The 7,123-nt window shown below is 42.3% G+C and overlaps 1 long non-coding RNA gene across 1 annotated transcript; it reads right to left on the bottom strand.

Moving 5' to 3' along the window:
• Positions 1-335: 335 nt before the first annotated feature.
• LOC120522510 lies at positions 336-5,237 on the bottom strand. The gene is made up of 3 exons (XR_005632404.1): positions 5,143-5,237; positions 600-698; positions 336-386 (listed from the first exon to the last, which is right to left on the bottom strand). It is a non-coding gene; the product is annotated as an uncharacterized LOC120522510 (long non-coding RNA).
• Between the last annotated feature and the right edge of the window lie 1,886 nt (positions 5,238-7,123).

Raw genomic sequence — 7,123 nt, 5'->3', positions numbered from 1 at the left:
TTAGTTTATTTAAAAGCAAAATAATTGATTTGCATATAAAACATGTCAACAATAGGAAAGCATGCAGACATGCAAAACTGGAACTTACAGATATTGCAGCAAATGTCCCTGAAGCCAAATAACATTTTAGAAAATGTAGTTTACATTCAAGTTCAAGTCCAGTTTAATCTTTTGTTTGTTTGCACTGTGATTTTCTGGTAGCCATCACCCCTGTTATGCAATGCAATCAGCTGGAGAAGCACAAGGCTGACAGATTTGAGGTGTACGACGCCTGGAGTCTCAGGTGGCTGTAAAACTTGTGATGCAGGCGTGGTCTGCCTGCCTCAGATGTGGTGACGACAAAGGCGATGGCTGTGCTTTACAGGGTGGCCTCAGTTCTGATGAATCTGTAAAAACATTACACTCATTAAAGAAAAGCCAAACTCACATGACAAATATCCAAGGCAGAGCACTCAAACAGACGCACTCATTAGAACTACGGGCACGCATCTGAAGGAATGCACCTGATTGATAATGTGCAATGTAATTAAAGTTTGAAGTCAATTCAAAACAAAATATTTTTATTTAACACTCTTAAAAAATTTTCAAACTTGACTCACCTTGTAGTGATTTCTAGAAAAGCATTCTTGCAATGACCAGAATCAAAATTAGCACCAGACCTGATAATCCAAGTCGAAGGGTGTTGCCCACATCAAAATCTACAAGAAACAGAAATAAAAGGACTCACTTGTTAAGGTAGGGGGATGACCCATTGTTTTATGGCAGCTCAACACTTGCATCATCATTAATGGCTTGGGCTCCATGTGTTATAGTGGGTCTGTGGCAGAAGCATTTTAAACAAATCAATAAGCAGCAGCTCCACTTTTCGGTGGGGGCTACAGGTGTGGTGGCTCAGAGGCAGAAGTGGCACTGCACTGGTGATCCTGCATTCACATGCGCATGTGTGGATTGATGTGTTCCTTGTTAGTGCCGGAGTCAAGATTGCTGCAACTGCGTTCAAGGAAGCTAAAGCACGTGAGCGAGGAGCATTAAATGAAGGAGAATCTGAACGGGATGAAGTTTAAGAGATCAGAGCAAAACGCAAGAGCTGGAATGGAGCCCATGATGTATAGAGTGGAGGCAGGTGGTCAGAACCAAAATCACAGTGGACTAGCATAGTCCGCTGGCAGAAAAATCTTGGGCCCCTGACCATTATGGCTGAGCACCAGGGCCTCCTGGCTACGATACTACGATAATTTTGCCACCCAAGCTGATCGGGTGACGTGCCTATGCTACACTCAACCTAACGTCCAACCACATTGAAATTTCACGCAACCGTAATTACATTTATATAATATCGTATCTCATGTCGTGTCTTATGATGCGTGGAGGGTCTGGTAGCTCTGAATTAAAATTACTAATGGAGTCAATGTTATCTTTTGCAACATTTTATTTCTGTCTGTGTATCTCATGATATGATATCAATGATCACAGTTCCCACCTTCAGACCTTAACATTTGCGTCATACACGTTCTTGACGTGAATCACCTCATCTTTTAATGATGCACAGATCTTTTGAATATTTTTTTATCTAAATTTGCACAAGAGGCTGAGATCTTCTCTCTGCTCATGCTCCTAAAGTTTAAAATTGGACAAGAAAGGCTACATATGCTGTTTAGGCTTTCACAATGCCTGGACAATTCTGAAATTAAGGAATCCATCATAATGTGAAACGTGCATCTTATGAATTTTACTTCTGGATCTTGGGATTCCTGATCATCTGTTTCTGCATCAGATCCATTAGACTCAACAAGACGCCTTGGTCTTTTGTGACACCGACCTGATTTGAACACGCAGGGATTTCCATTTCATTGGCAGCTGCTTTGCCTTGTGTAAGAAGACAACCTCCCACTGCTCAGGGCCCTGACAGGTGTCATTATTGCCTCACCCTGGCAGTGGCTCTGGCCAGCGTGCGTGCTGATTTACTTTGGGGATAGGAGTTGCCCTCCAAGCAGTAGGTGAAGTGTGAGTGGCTGAGTGTGGCATCCCATATACGCCGACATATTGGCGATGGTGGGACCTGATCTGTCATTGGTGTGCAGATTTAAAGATTCACAAAAAATCATTTGTGTTACAGATTGGGCCAAACCTAGTGACTTATTTTCCTTAATTTTGTGATTACTGGTTATTGAGGCGAAGTTCTGTCCTTTGACTCTGATTTTTGGTTTACGCTTTGGGTTTGAGGACTCTCATTGATTTCTGGTTTTGACCTTTGCTTGCTTTTTGACTGTGTTGTTTCTTCTGATCCTCACTCAACATTTTTCTGGTTCAACTCCTTTTTAGTCAAAATATTAACCAAGGAAACAAAACTACAAATTGTGAAGTCTATGGAGACTAAACCAGACGTAAAACACAATACAAAATAATTTCAAAACTTTCAGATAGCTGTCAATTTAAATAACACCGAATATAAATTTAAACATTAGAACAATCTCAACGAGAACAGGCCATTGAACCCAACAGAGCTCACAAGTCCTATCCACTTAATTCTTCTAAAAAAATCAAGTCGTAGTTTTGAAAATCCTAAAGTCTTACTATCTTTTACACTACTTGTTAGCTTATTACAAATATCTATCGTTCTCTGTGTAAAGAAAAACTTCCTAATGTTTGTGTGAAATTTACCCTTCACAAGTTTCCAACTGTGTCCACGTGTTCTTGATGAATTCTTTTTAAAATAACAGTTTTGATCCACTGACTAATCCCTTCATAATTTTAAACACTTCAATCATGTCTCCTCTTCTTTTCCTTAAACTGTAAAGGCTCAGTTCTTTTAATCTTACTTCATAATGCAACCCCTGTAGCCCTGGAATCAGCCTAGTCGCCTTTCTCTGGACCTTTTCTAGCACTGCTATGTCCTTTTGTAGGCTGAACCAAAACTGCACCCAGAACTCCAGATGAGGCCTCACCAGTGTGTTATAAAGGTTGAGCAAAACTCCTGTGACTTGTACTCCACGCCAAGCGCTATATAACCTGACATTCTGTTTGCCTTCTTAATGGCTTCTGAACACTAAGAGGAAGTCGATAGCGTTGAGTCAGGGAAGTGGAGTGTTTTTCTCTTTTGTGTGCAACAAGTCATGCTGACTGCTGGAATACCTTTCTGGATGACTGCATTTGAACCACTTTGAACTATTTGGAAATTCTCGACAAACACACCATTTGGGTTTACCATAGGCACTGCCATTTTGTGTTCCTATTGCAGTGACATGTTGCATGGGTGCTGAGGCGTGTATGCACTGCATACTTGATGACATCCAAGATTGTGGAGTTAGTGTATAATTTTGATTTGCTGTTCTGGTTTATGATTTATAATAATTAGTGCTGATCAGCCAAATTCACTACAGGATTTTTTTGTAGCAAATTTGCTAAGTTCACCAGTAACCTTGTCAGCAGAAATTTTCCCTGAACATTCACTGTGCACCTGGCTTAGAAATGCTTTTTCCCAGCACCCCATGATACTTTGTGAGACCAGCATGCCATCATAGAGCTGTAGCAGCCATGCTGGATGGGGATGTCACTACTCGGTCTAATCCATAGACATACACTGATAGATGCTGCTGTGTATATCTGTACTTTACGGCTCTACCAGCTGGGCTTCACTTATGCATTTTTTAAAATAAATAAATAAAACCAGCAGTATTTTCTTTTCAAGAGAGAATTTCAATGAGAATGTTATGGAAATTAATTCTTCAGCATAGCCTTATTCATTCTTCACTGCTAGATTATGCATGTTACACTTTTCACTGTGTACCACACAAATCCTACCCTGGTTCATCATAGACTCTGTGGGTGTCCATTCGTCACATCTAGAGAGAGAAATAAATGTGTCTGAGTGTAAAGGGTGGTCCAGATCTAAGTATGCAATTTTCATTACACTATACCTTATTAAGTTTATTACATAGAAAATTATCTGAAAAACCCGGGAACCATTGAGAAGTGTAAGGAACTGACGACATGAAGAATTGTCTTCACCGAACTGGAATCGTCCCCACATAAATCAAAGTCATCCAGCCGATCCGGATCTGCATAATTAGACCTGGACCACCCGGTATATATATACACATATATACACATATTTATACATACAGTATCTATATCTGAGGCAGCCATGGTGACGCAGTGGTTAGCACTGATGACTCACAGCTCATGAACATTTTTGGACACTATAGAGTTCTTCTTCCTCGTGGATATCAAAGAATTTCACCAAGTTCACCAAAATTTCAAAATATTTCCACATTTTAACAAACTTGATACAAAGTCAGTTCAGCAGGGCTCACTCACACTAATAGTGATAGCAATTTTAACTAGACGTTAGGTTAAGCATTTTGGTTTGGGTAAAGATCTTCAGATCTCCCAGTTTTTGCTATGTTGAAGGTTCATGCCATCTCCTGGGCTACTGCTTAACTCAGACAGCCAGTCTTTCTGCACTAGCAGTGCAGGTTTTGTTTATTAGCTTTGGATTTTCTGTTTTCAGCTCTCATTTTAGTAATGATTAGTAATTTTTTTAAATCATGGATTTTGGATTTGACCTTTCTTTAGTTTATTTATGTTTCTTTTGGGAAGTTGTGGCACTCTTTCATTTTGTCCAGGTTTCGCTTTTGTGATTTCCAAATTTTATATTTATTTTTCTTTTTAGAGATTTTGAATTCTTGCAGCTTTTCTTTATTTATTACAATTAAATATGTTAGTGTTATCTGGGCTAGGTGTGTGGCTTGTTCCCCGTGCCCTTTCCTTCTTGGGCATTTTATGGAGTGTGTAGACGTCAGACCGTGTTGGACGTATTCAGAGCAAATCTGCACAAAATTGCTAAACTCAAAGCTCATGCTGGTTAGCTATGTGGTCATCCATTTAGTTTTATTGCAGCAAACTGGGAACTTAAAATAACATGAATGTTGTGCATCATTTTACAGTGCGCTCTGCTGAAATCTGCCGCACCTTTCAGATTGCTATGAAGAAATAAGAAGGCAGATGATGCTTAGTGAGGTACACTTCCTCCACTAAAGCCACAGCACAGCTCTGTGTTATCACAGGTCCTCTTCTTTCCTGTTTGTGTCGGACAACAAGAGGCCACTGCTCACTGCTCAAGTCCCCCACAGTGACACTCACCTTGAACAGTCAATGAGACACCATTGCTGTATGGCGGATCCTCTCTGGAGGAATAACACCAGTATTCTCCGCTGTCAGAGAGTGCTGCAGAGTGGATCGTGAGCTGCATCCGGTGACTCCTTCAAGCTGTTTACCCGAGCCCGCCGGACACCACTTGAACCAGAGATACTTAGAGTCAGAGCAATCTCCGCTCACGCCACACTCAAGGATCACAGTGTTTCCAACATACACAGGTTCCCACGTGTTCCTCCGTTTCAGTGCTAACTTCCCTGCAAGAAGAAAGACTTGGTGCCAGAGATGGAGCACAACTATCCATGCAAGGCATTTTTAATATCATCATGGGGTTTATTTTTTCACTCATACTTAGCACATTTATCTGTCAAACGAGACTTGTGTTCAAAAGATATCTGCTGCCTCACAGAGAGCAGAGTCTGTAAGCATGCCTTGTATTTCTCTTTAAGTTTCCTCCACTTCGGCTGTGAAACAAGCAATGCAAGATTAATAATCAATCCATCTCTTGAAGTGGTTTATGTTTACGGTGTTGAAGGTGGGCAGGAAACCGAGCTCTGTGGGTGGCACCTTGCCACATTCATACATTTATTTTTCCATTCGCCTTAGTCTTGTACTCTCATAGCATTGTGTGAAGGGCAGGGTTTAATCACTGGAGGGTCCTAGGGGGACACTATTCTCCTTTACAGAGTCTTTATTACATGGACCTGAACAGACTACCCAGAGTCTAAACTAAAGCTTTCATGTGAGTAGTTATATGCATGCGGCTTCTGTCACAATGATTTATGACCCTTAAGCCCGCCCTTTGGACTTTGGACCGAAGTCCCCCCTATGATTGATGACCCTTAAGCCCCACCCTATGACGCAATACCGAAGTCCCTCCCAGCTGATGCAACACCGAAGTCCCGCCTCCTGCTGACGCCACATCTCCCCACGGACTCAGCTCCCCTCTGGCACCTGATTGGTTCAGGAAACTGTCAAGGGCCTTTTGATGGATGTCTGTTCCCCCCCCTTTGAACCCGCCCCCGGCACCTGATTGGCTCAGGAAACTGTCAAGGGGAATTTGATGGATGTCTGACCCCTGTTTGAACTCATCCCACAGGTGCTTAATTAAACAAACTGTCAAGAGCAGCCCCCCCTCCTTGAACGGGCATGCCCTGACAAATCCAGGCCATTTACAGACCTGTTGGTGTCCCACTTCCTCAAGACACACAAGCGTTCAAGGGCAGAGCTGCCTGCCTCTACGGTTTGGGTAAGAACTCCTGTATCTATCTATTATTTAAAATAATCTACTTACTTTAAAGATCTAAACCTTAGTTTAGCACTTGTAAACCGTTTTTTATTTTATCTAAGTCAAGCCCCAGACATTCTTCTGACTGACAAGCTGTCCCTTCACTCACTCTACACAGTTGATGCTGAGAGCTGAGAGCGAGACAGCCTCTGCTGGGTCGAAGCTCAAAGTGCACATGCAGTCAAGGTCGAAAGACACTTCCCAGTCCCTCACAAGTCCCTGCCAGTTCTGAAAAGCCGTATAAAAAGCTTAAGAATTTTGTTCTATCTACGATTTTAAGATGAACACACAATTAAAACATCTGATCTTTGCTTTGAACTAAGTCAAGCTGCTTTTTTCCATCTCACAGACAGATTCTGCAGTAAAAAAACTGCCTTAGCGGTGATTCAAGATTCCCACCTTACAGAAATCAAGCAGCCCGGCTTTTTAGCAGCCCCTGCCTCTCAAAAAAATGACAGGCTCTGTGTAGACAGTGGGAGCAGGACAGCCGCCCCTGCAGGGCCCTGCGAGGTCTATAGCTGCAAACTGTATGAGGCCGGAGCTCTGCTGACAGAAACACCCCACCCTATGCTGTGTTCTGCGAGCGCACGCTTGTCAACCCCCCACCCTAACCCGGAACGGGAGCGCACATCAAGCTTGCACGTCGACAGCTGCTAAGTCCGGAGAACAAGTTACGTGTGT

Source organism: Polypterus senegalus, unplaced genomic scaffold (genome assembly GCF_016835505.1).
Source record: "Polypterus senegalus isolate Bchr_013 unplaced genomic scaffold, ASM1683550v1 scaffold_5806, whole genome shotgun sequence".
Classification (NCBI taxonomy): Eukaryota; Metazoa; Chordata; class Cladistia; order Polypteriformes; family Polypteridae; genus Polypterus; species Polypterus senegalus.
This window is presented reverse-complemented; position numbering and strand designations above follow the sequence as displayed.